Here is a 14,878-nt window from a genome sequence, read left to right on the forward strand (position 1 = left end):
ATACAATTTTAATAATTTTAATACAGAAAAATCAATGAAAAAAAAAAAAAAAAAACATAAAGCCATTACTTAATTATCTCATAATAATTGAGATCCAAGTTTTATACAAACTACTAGTTATATTTCTGTCAGCCAGACTGCGTACAATTTTATTTCTACAATTATATTTAATATGCAGACATAGTCACGGACAGCAAGCTAGTATTTATAATACAGTCTAGAATATTAAATATTCTTTTGCGCATTTATATTAATGTCGTAAATAAGACGTTCCACATGTTCATATTATAATAAATCATGAAAACTAATACATAGCAAACATTAATCAACTAAACGAGGAAGCGTTTATTACAACAGCTTGTTTGTTTTCATGTTTATTCATTTTAACAATTAACATGGTAAGTAATTAGTTTTCTGTAACAATATAATCAGTGTGAGTATTTGTTTCATCTTGTACGTAATATAGTTCATCTGCGTCTCATAATCTATACTTATATTATATAGCTGAAGAGTTTGTTTGTTTTTTTGTTTGAACGCACTAATCTCAGAAACTACTGGTCTTATTTGAAAAATTATTTCGGTTTTAGGTAGCCCATTTATCGAGGAAATTTATAGCCTATATATCATCACCTTAAGACCTACAGGAGCGAAGCAATGCGGGTGAAACCGCGGGGCAAAGCTAGTAATTATATAAAAAAAAACAAATACATAAATAAACCTTAAAGCAGATAAATATAATTTTATCACGAAAATGTAAATAATAGCTTAGATTATAGATAAGAAAGTAAGGAGTAGGTAGAAAAGTTTCTAAGGGGAATAATTAATTTACGTTATATGAATTGTACGTTAGTGAACCCATGTGCCAAAACCCTTTTAGAAACTAGACATGTGAAAATAATACGAAATCAATTATTTTACAACCTCGAGAAATCATTAAATCGAGACTTGTATTACGATTCAACACAATAAAACGACAAATATCAGAATTTCGAGTGATACATCAAAGGTTTAAAACGAATAAAGACAATTGATGGCAGACATTAAGATTATTGGCAGCTTTATGCATCAGCAAATTGACAGAGCTTAATTGAGACACAATCGTTATAGATATCTATCTGATACAGTTGTGTGAATCATCTTTACAATTAAATGGTATTTTATAATTGTAAGAATACGAAAAATTGTAACTCAAATTATAACATTTATTCCATTGACTTTTGTGCCCTTTACTAATTTTATAAAGCTGAAGAGTTTGTTTGTTTGAACGCGCTATATTCAGAAACTACTGGTCCGATTTGAAAAATTCTTTCGGTGTTGGATAGCCCATTTATCGAGGAAGGCTATGGCTATATATCATCACGCTAAGACTGACAGAAGCGGAGCCACGCGGGTGAAACCGAGGAGCGCAGCTAGTTTATTATACGCGTAAATAGTTTGTGTAACTTTTTACGACAACTTCTAGTTTTTAAATAACAAAAAATGTCGTGTTGTATGAATTATGCCCTGTCTTTAAGACATGCTTACCTTGTCATCATGTAAGGGAAGTTATTAATATAATGTTTAGTATTTCACGACCGTGGATTAATCCTACAAATGTAAGTGTAATATTTTCATTGTTTGATAAAGAAAACTTAATCAGAAATAATAAGAACATTGAATAACCTCTTTTTCTAATTGGTTGTTTGTAAGTTTGCGTGATGTTATCTCTGGAACTACTGAACTGATTATAAAAAATTACCAATAGAAACATACCCGATTGGTAAGTGTCATGAGAATTATTATTATGTTTAATTAATTTTATACGAATTTTGTATTGTAGTACTAATAAATAGATTCCATATAAACCAGACAAAGCCAGGGCACATAGCTAGTAAATAATTATAATGTTATGTTATACGATGATTCAGGCCACAATCAGTCAGTTGTAAGCGTAAAATAAAACAATTTTAATCGATGTAATGATTGCTCTGAGCAATTCTGTTGACTAAGCTTGTTGAAAGAGTGATACTAACATTTTATTTGTAGTTAATGCTAATATTTGCAATCGCTAAAAATAGAGTTTGGTTATTTGTCGACGATGTAACTATAATGAATAACTTTTTGTTAAAGCTTTAGCTTGCTATTCTTACCTTATGAAAAATGTTATTTTTTTTATTGTAGATATATATGCATAATTTATCGTATAGGTAGTATTGTATATATTGTAGTGCGTAGCTTTATATTGGCAAAATAATTATTCATATTATCAATCTCTGGCAGAATAACTTGATTGCATATTTTAATGAAAAGTCGGCAATGTACGAAGTGGGCGGGGAAATAAAATGCGAAAAGATGATGATGAAGAAGATGCGCCAGAATTGAATAATTTTGCTATTAATTGTTCAGTTGCGACGTAGCATAGAATTTAGATTAAATAGTATATACTCGTAAATGTACGCGGCGTGCGTGCTAGGCTGACATCTATGTTATATGCGTTTGACCACAATCTCGCCTGAAATAACTTTCCGCTGTGATCTTCAATCAACAGGTACGTTTAATATAATTAACTGCGTTTAATATTCTTGTATAGGTAAAATATAAAAAAATCGACTTTGAAATAAGTTATAGCGTTCGCTCAGAATTGAATACATAAGAACTATAGCCAATTTTTAGTGTATAAACATAGTGCTTAATTCATTTAAAAACAATAAATAAACATTATTTTCTCAATCTTCATAATGAATAATGTTTTATTTCTTTCCTATACTGTAAAGGTTGCCTGGTAGAGATTGCTATCTAGCGATATTGCCGCCCTTTGCTTATTTTAAATGTGTTGTATACTGCGTTGTTTTTTACTTCTATAGCAATAAAGGATTTTTATTCATTCATTTATTCAATAATATTATAATGACTTTTCCATTCGACAGTACGCAGCAGCTGATAAGATCTCCGAACACAGATGAGGCGATAAGGGGCGTTGCGAGATAACACAATTAGCTGCAAACGATTTATCTGCCTGATTGTACTTATTATTGTTTTCTTTTTGTACTTTTCCCTTTGGATGTACTTTTGGTTCTGTTTCTTTTGTTAGTATTGCAAGAAATTACTTTATAGGAATGTAATACACTCGTAGTCGTTCCTCGTAGTTAGTGAAATGTGATAAGAACATTATACTGCATTGCAATTTAAGAAGCAAGAAGTAAGAGCGTGTGTGCCGAGCACACGTGTCAGAAGTGAAATTTCTTTGGCAAGATTCAAAGATACCAAAATCCATGCATTCCATGACGCGACCTTGAAATTTTACTGTCAACGCGCCTAAAGAAGTTTCACTTCAAAATGAATGTTTTGGAGGTAAGAATGTAAGGAATGAGGATTGGACGATTTATTATTATTATTTAATAACAGTTCCCGATATAGTAATTTATGTACGTAAACACCTAAAATCAAATACAAACGAGGAATCGTAAGACCTTAAAATGATCACATTTTCGCACTACATACACGTACATATTATTAAAAACATAATAATTGAAACCGAGCAAGGTTACAGAAGCGATGGAATCCCAAATGAATGGTGTGAATACGACAATACGTTTATTGACGGCGGGCTCCGACCACCGGCTGTGATCAAGTGAACGCCGCTATTTAGTGTACGGGTTCCGTACATTGTAAACAATGAATTCAACTTTAATCAAATTTAAACTATATAAATAATTTGTTATTTTTCATTCTTATTGCTTTGCTAATACTTGTATCTCAGGAAGTAATTTCCCTAAAAATAAACTCAAGCATTTATTTATTCAAGTAGATATTTTAGAAAGGGTAGATATTTTCCTAATTTTAAATTAGGAAAAACAATTAAGAACTTATTTAAAGCCTTTCTACGCTTCGTATAGAAGTTCTACAGCCTGCTAGCAATTTCCAGATCTTTCCTTAATCCGTTTCTATTTTCCTTAAGCGATACAATTCCGTTATGAAGTACAAATTGAAAAAAAATTTATTGCACATAAAATTTAACATTTAAAAAATTAAGAACAATACAAGTACCTATTAACATATACAGAACGCTATCTTAAGAAGAACTGAGTGATGACCGACCTTATAATATGATAATAATAAGACCAATATTAATATACCAATATTAATATATAACATTGCCCACGGAACCCCAATCTAACAGCAAACTATCAATCGAATCACTCCGCACGCAGTAACGACGTTCTTTCTACTCCGGTGTTCCGCACTCAACGAAATTATTGCCAAAGTGATTTATTTGCACTTCCAATACCGTTTTGATGTACGGTCGAGTATGGATTAGACTTTGCGGAAGCTTTTAGTTTTTTGATACGTTTGAATAGTATTATTCTAAAAATAGAGCCTGTATGGAAAAATCTTAAATAAAGAGATATTTTAATCGCAAATGGGTAATTTTTGACGTGACAACGTCTTATAATTCGATAGAGCCGGCTGCACGCACGAAAAAACATGACTCATGCGGCGTTACCTCGCTCTGAGGCGTTCCATGTAAGGCTTGAAGTGCAAGCGAGAGCGCGGAACGAGCGACAAAGAAGCACAATCGGACGTTGTCACGTTCAACTATCGTCAGTAAACCGAATTTACAGATAACCAATTTTTTTTTTTCATTTTCAGCAGACTTTATTTCATTTTGTAAGTATTTATGGTATATTAATAACTTGTAATATAAATTAATAATGAAATAAACTGCAAAATAAACTCTTTCATTATTAGGAACTTAACATACAACGTAACTTTTTATTCAGTTAAAGTAAAGACTAGGAAACAAATATCTAGAGCACAATTTGTAAATTATTCACCTTTTGGTTATTAAGTATAAGGGTTATTAGGTTCATTTATTTTTAAAATCGTTGCGAGAAAGAAAGAGCAATATCGTTAGCTGTAGAAATTGTATGTTTCATCGTCTATCTTACTATATGTCTTATCTAGCATTGACAATGAAAGCAACAAGTGGCGATTCCATTAACTATTTGTGACGCGAGAAGATGATGTGTTGTTAAATTCACAAGCGCCAAGTATTTACTTTAATTTCAACTCTAAACTCGGGACGTAAAGTTTCAAATTACAACGCTATGACGAGTAATAGCAATCATTGATGTTGGAAAGTCCGTTTGACAAACTTACTGTTTCAGCTCATCATTCATTACTCTAAAAATATGCCATGATAACTGCAATCTTATGTCCTAAGAAGAGAGTTATAAGTTGAATAAATTTGTTGTTATGACGGTAGTTTGAAGATGGTCGAAAGTTTATTAGCGAATGAAAAGCATTGGCATCAATTTGCTCCAATCAAAAGGCGTCATGTGAACTTGACCCAAGATTTGATTCGGAATGTGGCAGCGATTAAAGCGAAGACTTATTAATATAGAACATAATATTATCTTTAGTACTTTATTAATAGAAGTGAATTAACAGTGATTCATGTAAAACTAATAAAGGGCATGAAACATTTCATTCAGCCATCTGTTTGCCTGATTGGAGCCCTTCGCTAGGAAACTACATGATATTTGTGAAGATATATTTTTAGAAATATCATCTCTATTATAATGCAAAGATTTTGGATATCAGATTACAGAAACGAATAAATATCACGATTGACCAATAAACAGCATAGCTTCTGATTATAATATTTTCTTAAAAAAAACAAAACATCAAATATATTAAAAGCTTCATAACATTAAAAGCTATATCAGTTTCAACGGTATTTACAATTATTTATGGTAATTTACAACATAAAATAAACACAGAGTCGGCTTCATGCATCGATCTAATAAATGATGCGAACTGGTCAATACATCAAAATTGCCAATAACAATAAATCAACATAAAATCGACTATCCGATGAACATTTAACGAATGCTTGATTTATCGATTGACAAAAGATGTTCGTTGGATCGTGGATATATGTGGGTAAAGAAAATAGCATTGAGAATACAAGGAATTCATATTTTATTTTTACTATAATTTTATCTATATGAATTCACCTTATTAAATATGAAATAGAATGGCTTTAGGTACTCTAAAGTATAAAAGAGTAAAAACATAAAACAGGGCATTTAATGCTTCAAAACAATTTTTTTATAATACTTAAAACCATATAAGAATATCTCAAATCAACAATCAACACCCATTTAAATATTGAGCCATAAATACACTTCCAATTACAAGCTTAATGGACTCATTCTCATCCTGCCAACAAAACGTCCAAAAGCATTTACAAAAATAAATAATAAATCACAACATAAAACAATGACAGTTGTCATCATTCCATGTGACACTATCCACAACTGACACTTAAGAGATCAAAAACACAAGAAAGCGTTTCAAAATAAATGAACATCGGTTTCGATTTGTACAAAGCTTTCGACAGAGTCACGCGTCATTTAAAACTCAATGAGACATGGCCATATTGTAATGGTTGATAGAAACTAACACATTATAATGAACACTTTGTTTTTATAGGTGAAAGTTCGTATTAATATTGACTATTAGACGACTTAAAGGAACATGTATGACAATAATGATAGCGGGATTGATCAACCTTGGAGGATAAGAATAAAATTACCTAATTGGAATCATTGACTACACAGCAAATTTTACTTATCAAATAATTTAAAATTTGATCAACATGAAATTAGAAATCTAAATATTTTAATAATTCATTGCAAATCCACATTTGCACAAATAATTGTGCCATTTATAGTTAACATAATACATATTAACAACGTGAACACATTTAGCTCAGTGTTCAGATTTGTATGCACCATCTAAATTGAGACGTAGAACATCTCTAATGAAAGCGGCATACACAGAGACAAATTAACGGTCGGCGACATGTCATATCATTTGTCAGCGACTGTTGTCAACTGTCGGGCGATTAGTGGCGACATTGTCTTGCCACTTAGTATCCGTGTCGTGTGATCCGTTATAGTAATTGCTTGTGAAATCGGGTTTTGTTTCTCTTATTGATGAAGAGCTATTAATTGCTCCGATTGTTAATGCACTTATTTTAAGATTTGGGGTATGAGGAAATCTTTTTGAATCATGGTACATTTAGAGAATGAAGACTTAAAAATATTTAAGTATAATATAATAATAGAGCTCGACTTAAATGAGGCTTAGACTATGAATGTTATGTAGGATAGTAAAGGATATGAAGAAAAACACATGATACATAAAATACATTTATGTATAAAATAAAAGCTTCAGAGCTTCAACTTCCTGTTTTTAAATTACCTTGTTAATTTTGCTCTTCTTAAGGTATCGAGGCGACTATGTGAGGTATTATCTGAAAAGAAAAAAAAAACAATAAGTTAATTTATAAAATAAAGGACACTGTGCAATGAATTGTTACGTCATATTTATAATTCCACCTACACATAATATGAGTGTAACTGTATAATTTTGTTATACAGCAGTTATGTTTTCGGGGCATAAATAAACAAAAAGATAAACATTTTAACAATCAATTAAAATTCCATAGATCACACAACGACCGAAAACGACAAGGCAAATAAAATGTTATTAACCAATTAATCGGGCAGTTCACGATCATTGGACTGTTTATCAAAACATCACATCGTGACATAGAATTTGCTCAAATTAACGAACACGACGCAAATGCCACTATTGCCACTAGATTTGGGTATTGGTGTCACGAATATAATCTTTTACGTGACCACAATCCTAGATATTATCTAATATAAATTAGTGCCTACCCATGTTGTAAGCTAAAGGCTGAGGTGTGTAAATTTATGGCTGATTGGTGATTACTACCGTACACATGGAGTACCCATATGTAGGCATGTTAATGTGAGCTTAATGTGATATTTCCCGCTCCTTAACTTAAAGTTACAGATAATGTTTCTTATAATAAATCGTTATATTTCAAACACGTCTATTTCATTATCAATAATATACTTATAGCATTAACAAAAATAATTTAAAGTCCTGTAACTGACGTTGAAATCTAATTTTTAACCATATCGTCAAAATAAAATGAGGATAATCTGAACTAACTTAACAGTACCTAGTTACCTCATTACTAATACCAAGTATACCGTCTTGATAAATTATATCACAATATACCAATAATACCAACCCAACAAACAATTATGCGTTGGTTGCAGGCTATTTTAATGTTTAAGGTACTACTATTGATTTATAATGGATTCAGTTATCACTAAAGGTGGTTCAGTACACTTATTAAATAAGTTCAGCTCTTCAAGTTGCATTACAACTGTAAATAACGAATCACAATTTCCTTAGTAGTTAGTGTAGTATCAGTGGCTGCGTATATACTTAAGACGTTAAAGCTTGTTTCTGCTTACAACGTTAAAACCTGTTGAAAGATCTTCATTAACTCTCTTTAACTCTTATTGCTACAAATCTGCTATAACGGAGGTGCTTTTAGATCATAAGACTTTATTTCAACTTCAGTAACGTTTGCGGTTCTGCAAGGGAGTTAGTTAAGAGTGTAGTAACACCAAACTCTACATACGTTGTATAACCCTTATATACAGTTTACGCCTGTTATACTAAAGGCAATCATAGGTTAAATAGTTACAGTGGTTTTGTACGATCCTTATATAAAAGGTTTTGGTGTAAGATAAATTACTTGTAACTCTGTAAAAACACCATTAAATGTTTCGAACGCTTAAAGAGTTTATGCATAACCTAACCTCAAATTCTGAAAACATTTATCGAACTGAGCTCGTGACAATATTTTTGTGTATCTTTTGTGTTTGTGAATGTATGAACTGTAAGCTGAGCATTTTCTTTAAAATGAAACCTGCGCCTGGGGTGACTTGAAGATTAGGGGTTTCATTACTTTGTAAGGAACCCTAATCCAAACATGTATAAATAAAGCTAAAATCAGTATTTTAGTCTCCACAGCAAGTAAATGTCTTCGATAAGTGTATAATTCCTCTCTTATATCAACCCAAGACCGTATAATACTCTTTACCACCGGCGTTGTAGTTCATCAAGTGTCATAATTGATTTAAGGGAAGACTGTAACTTTAAGAAAAAATCGCCATTTTGATTACTTTCTGTAAACATAACCTAAAAATTTATTGGTACAAAATCACTTTCTTATAACGATATATTTACATTTTTCTAATTATTTTACTTAGTTTTATATATATAATCACTAATAAAACCTAGCAACACTTGAAAATGACGTTTAAAACTATTTTAGGTTATTTGCATTTTCAAATGTTATCCTTTTATTCCTCTAATTCATAATTTTTTGAGGGCGCGTTAAAATTGAGATGAGAAACACGATACACTATCACAGTAAACTGGCAAGCGCACTAATAATTAACTCAAAAATACTTTAAATCCACAATACATTTTGTGATGAGAATATTGCAATGTCGGCATACTGTCGGCAGATAAACGAAGCACTCATTTGGACAAATAATAACTTAATAAATTAATAGAATTCTTTTTACTTTAAAGCTTTTACAATCTGATTTTGACACAGAAAACTTTTCAAATGACTTATAAGGTATCAACGTACCGGTCTTAGTTCTAACTAACACCACTATAGATATGTTATATAACTCTAGGTTTCAACTTAACTCCATTCTAAAGGCGCTATAAAGTTTCAAACTAAAATTGACGTTCTTGTAACACCTCTTACACACTTCAACTAAAGGCTTTGTAGAACCACTATATAGGGATTCATACAGGCTTAGCCTGCAAAATTTTGTGCCAAAATCGAGGGTATAAAGGTGTTATTACACTCTATAACTCTCTTATAAGAAATACGCTACCTCTTAAATATCTAAGTAGAACCGAAATACATGTCTACTAAAGCTTGTCTTAACGCATAATTGTTTGTTGGGAAGTATACCGTCTTGATAAATTATATCACAAGCATCGTTACATGCCTTTGAACCATTACTACCTTCATAGATGATTACAAAGCTAATTCAGAGAATCAAATAGGAGGTCCGTACGTTACGGTAACTGATAAATTCGAATTACACCACTGACAAGTGTAACAAACAACGCAGCAGGAGCACTTCCAGCATAAATCACAGCCATGCGATTATGTTTATTAAAATCAACTTTACCGGCATTAACTTAAAGATTATTGTTCGCTAAAAAAATAACCGCGTCCATCTCATTTGCATTCGCGTGTTTAATCGAATGTGCGTTTTATTTGTTTGTATTTATGGTTGCTTTTAGTTTGTTAAGATCGTTTCGTATTAACCATTGAAGTCCATTTAACAAAATATCACGTTCCGTAGTGAGCGGACGTGAATAAGTGAATGCAATATAAACATTATGATTTGCAGCAATTACACTCGTCTCGAGATTCACGTATATCAAAGGAACTATGACAACTATAAGCGAATATGAATAGTTGAATGGATGTTTATTTAAAAGGTTTCACGTTTTCTGAATGCTTATTAGAATTGCATAATTCATGTCGAGATTTTTGTATAACAGTCGGACACGCCAGACTTTATTGTTTAAAATACCTGTCGTCTAGAAAATTTTCATTCAATATTTGTTGAATTGTAGTTCTTATACATATACATTTAGTTAATTGTTAAATCAGTCTAATCCTTATTTAGCCCGGCAATTCTGAGCAAATATTTCTAAACAATATCCAGGTACTTCTCGCATCTCCTTGTGCATTACTAAATGTAAAACCCTTATAACTATGTCGCTTTAGTTCTATTAATTTAATCAAAACAATGACTCGTTCCATCTCAATCGTTCAACACTCAATTTGTCAACTACGATAGTGTCACCGCTATATTAATAATATCTTTATGTGATTAATTATCAACGAAGAACTAACCGAGTGTAGTGATCGATTTAATATTTGATTTTCGATTTTCAGTAAGCATTAATAACTTCACAGTTTGGTTGGTTGCCGCCAATAATGAGCGTGACATTTAACCCAGTCGTTTATAAGCCAACAACCTTTGGTCACAATAAATCTTTGGTTTTGATAATTGATTAAATATTTCAAGTCAGTTTGTTTAATCATTGTTGTTTATTTCTTTTCATGGTACCTACGCCAACAGTCCCTAGTTATGAGATTTTTGTTCATCTATTTATAGTACCTTATTGTTATTATAAACGTATGAATCTGATTAAAACTAACGTTTTATCTAGTTGGTAAGACACCTAATCTTAAGCGTTTTCTGAAAATAAATTTCATTGTAACCTTTCCTATATCCCCGAAATGCAATCAAATCAACTAACAGAAAGAAAGTATTCAATTAACAATATTTTCAATAGAAATTCAACACTAGTGAATCGATTGATTAATCAGAGAGAATCCCACAACAGCACGAACAAGCCTGTCTGCCCACACGAAAATTTAAATACAAAAGTGGCGCCAAATGTTCCCCATATCTTGTTTATTCAAAAGGTTTTATCGCAAATGCGAATCGGGCTACTTGTTTCAATGCTATTTTATGAAAATTGATTATGGGCTACTTGAACGGAAGGTCGTTGTATTATTTATTGTATAACAACTAAACCTGTTGAGGGCTGTTAAAATTGTTCTGCAGTTCTAAATATTTGACAATAAATTAGTTAAAGGTTCTGATTTGTGTGGCCGCGATATCGGAACGACGTAGACTACTTAAAACCTGATGTGTGTCGAGTTAACTAACGCAATTAATGTGTGTATCTGAAGTCGTGATTGTACTAATATTATGCAGCTACAATAATTGAACTTATTGTGTAAGGTATTACAAAATACCTTACACCTCCCCTTTCCCCCCGGACCTCGATACGGAATAGACGTGCCTCAGATTATTGCCAGTTTGTTTAAAATATTAAATTAAACATTTAAAGTTAAAAAAATCCAAGTGAAAAAATAGGAGTGCATAAGTTGTGAGAAGTTATTCGGGCTATCGTCATTAACCTCCTTCTAGCCTGTGCGCCTGGTACCCGGCCGCCACGGTACGTGTTAAACTCCGCCCAATACCCCGCCCATCTGCTGCCTGCGCGTGCGCCGCCCTTGCCGAAGCGAGCCAATCAAGCCCGCCCCGCTGCTTACTGTGTTACCAGTGGTTAGTGATAATTATCCAATAACTTTCTTTGAATGCTGTGCGCCTGGTATCGTGAGAACTTAGTCGGTGAAGTTAACGTTAGTTTATCCATACTAATTGTTTTTGGTACCGAAAATCGAATTATGCAACGTACACCGCCAAAATCATCGGAGGGCGCTTCAAGCGCTTCATCTGTTCCGAGGTCGAAGCGCCAACGGCCAAGCAACTCACCCATACAATATACCGACAAACAGGATGAAATTTTAGCCATGGTCTCGCAGGTTCTATCAGAGATTGCTGAATTGCGCAAGTCAAATTCTGAAATGAAGACTTCTTTAGAGTTTTTGTCACAGCAGTATGATGAATTGTCCGGTAAAATAAAGACCTTGCAAGAGGAAAAGAAATCGGACCGTACTCATATAAAACTACTTGAAACCAAAATTGAAAGCCTTCAACGGAACGCACGGTTGACTTGCGTGGAAATTCGTAACGTTCCCGCTAGCGATAACGAGAAAAAACCCGACTTGCTTCGCATGGTTCAGAGTTTGAACGACAACTTACAATTCAAAATTGAATCTAGCCAAATACGTGATGTGTATCGTTCGAAATCTAAAACTGAGAATAAACCCATCACTCTCGAATTCAACAACATAATAATCCGTGATCAATTTCTTATGACAGTAAAAAAATACAACAATAGTAATGTGAACAATAGAATAAACTCGTCCTTACTTGGAATACCTGGACCAAAAACTCAGGTATATATTTCGGAAAGTCTGATCCCCCAAACTAAACGATTATACATGAAAACCAAAGAAATGGCTAAACAGATTCACTTCAAGTACTGCTGGACTTCACACGGAAATATTTATTTAAGAAAAAATGATGGATGTCCTCTTATCCGCATAAACACCGACGAAGACTTGGTTAAATTTAAAGCCGATTGACTATATTCTTATATAAACTTTTTAATTCTACTGCAACTATCTATATTAAAACCTAAAATTATGCCACAACCTCGTTACTTTAGAAATATGTTTTTAATGATTGTATTTGCATTATTAATATTGTATAACGTATCTTCATTTTTATTATTTAGCATTAACTATATGAAATGTATAATTATGTCTAGTAAATATTTTATGTTATTTGAAATTATTAATGTACTAATTTTAATATTAAGTATTTTGTATAATCTTTCTAAAAATGCCATTTTATATACACATAACACGTTACACTTTACAATTATAATTCACATCAATTTAACAACATATTCACAAAATATACAGGTGCGTGGTTTGTTCTCATTAATTAAAATTATTATAATGAACTATCACACAGTGATTTTTTATACTTTTTATCTATTTAATCATGCAGATCTTGTCATCATGTCTTTATTTTTAATTTATATAATGCGTAACACTATATTTTTTATTGCAAACTATATGAATTACGTCCTGAATGAGTGGTCTTCTGATTTGGTTTCTTTGAATGTACAATATATTATTATAATACGTCTTAATCACAGATCCAACATATTTTATCTGAACAAATCTAATGGCTAGTACTCACATAATTGATTTAAATTGTGATCTAGATAATTATCATGTCTCTAAAGCCCAAGTTTGCAATACTGAACAACTTGTTGATATTATAGACAAACATAAATGCAAATTCACCGTCCTATCTCAGAATATTCGCAGTATCTCAAGAAACCTTCCTCAACTGGAGATATTTTTAAAGCAGATAATTGTTGATATGGACGTAATTATACTTACAGAGTGTTGGCTGAAACATCTCGCTAGCGTGCCATCATTACCTGGATACAACTCTTATGCCACTCAAAATTGTAAATCGCAAAACGAGGGAGTAGTTGTATACTTACGAAATTCAATAACCGGAAGCTCTGTAGCGGAGAAGATCTTACTTGATGCAAATACTATTCTTATACAAATAAACTCCTGCACTGTAATAATTGCTATATACAGGTCTCCGGCTTGTCGAAGTATTGACAGATTCTTGGAGTCACTAAGTAATCTACTGGGAACGCTTACCTCTTTTAAGAATGTCATACTCATAGGCGATATAAATATTAACATAGCCAATGGGAGCACTGATGCGAGAAAAGATGACTACTTGAATACTATGTCAATGTATGGACTTCTGCCTGCTCATAGGCTACCAACACGTGGCACCAGCTCACTTGATCATGTTATTTTGAAATATTACCTCCCATGTAATACCATAGTTGTCAATTCTTCAGTCACTGATCATTCTGCTGTTATTCTTTGTGTAGAAAATATAAAAATAAAAAAGAGTAATTCGAAGAAGTTAACGAAAATTAATTATGACAATATCTCGAATGAAATAAAAAACAAAAATTTTCATGATATGCTTCGATTATCAGATGCAAATTTGGCTGCTGATGCTCTTATTCAATATATACAAAATTTAATTCAAGGCAATGTTATATACAAAATGATTTCAAGAAATTATGTTGCCCGGAAACCGTGGATAACACCGGGTCTATTGAGATGCATAAGAAACAGAGACAGGATGCACTTGAAACTGAAACAACATCCCAACAATCAAACTCTACGAATTACTTACTCTCGATATCGAAATTTTTGTACTAATATTTTAAGAAAAGTTAAACATACATATGAAAGATCTGAACTCATCAAATGTAAGAAAAACGATAAACATACCTGGAATCTCATAAAAAAATTTACTAATATGACTCAATCTGAATGTGACAATCGGGAATTAATTAAAAACCAATCTCTAGATGATGTAAATAAATATTTTGCCCATATAGGTAAAGACATGGCTGAAAA

The 14,878-nt window shown here is 32.1% G+C and overlaps 1 protein-coding gene and 1 long non-coding RNA gene across 3 annotated transcripts in view; both read right to left on the reverse strand.

Annotated features, from left to right (window-relative positions):
- Nucleotides 1-14,878, reverse strand: part of LOC149900358 (uncharacterized) — a 258,744-nt gene that overhangs the window by 106,463 nt on the left and 137,403 nt on the right. The gene's annotated exons all lie outside the window — the stretch shown is intronic.
- The window catches only part of LOC149900362 (uncharacterized), a 177,013-nt gene that overhangs the window by 48,343 nt on the left and 113,792 nt on the right, over nt 1-14,878 (reverse strand). For both annotated transcript variants that reach the window (XM_090113295.1, XM_090113296.1), the window contains one exon: nt 7,252-7,303. The gene's annotated coding sequence lies outside the window, so the exon portion shown is untranslated. The remainder of the gene's footprint in view (nt 1-7,251; nt 7,304-14,878) is intronic.

The sequence above is a fragment of the Colias eurytheme genome, chromosome 19 (assembly GCF_061535395.1).
Source record: "Colias eurytheme isolate Ceu_HAF_F1 chromosome 19, ilColEury1 Martin Lab GWU primary, whole genome shotgun sequence".
NCBI classification, from domain to species: Eukaryota; Metazoa; Arthropoda; class Insecta; order Lepidoptera; family Pieridae; genus Colias; species Colias eurytheme.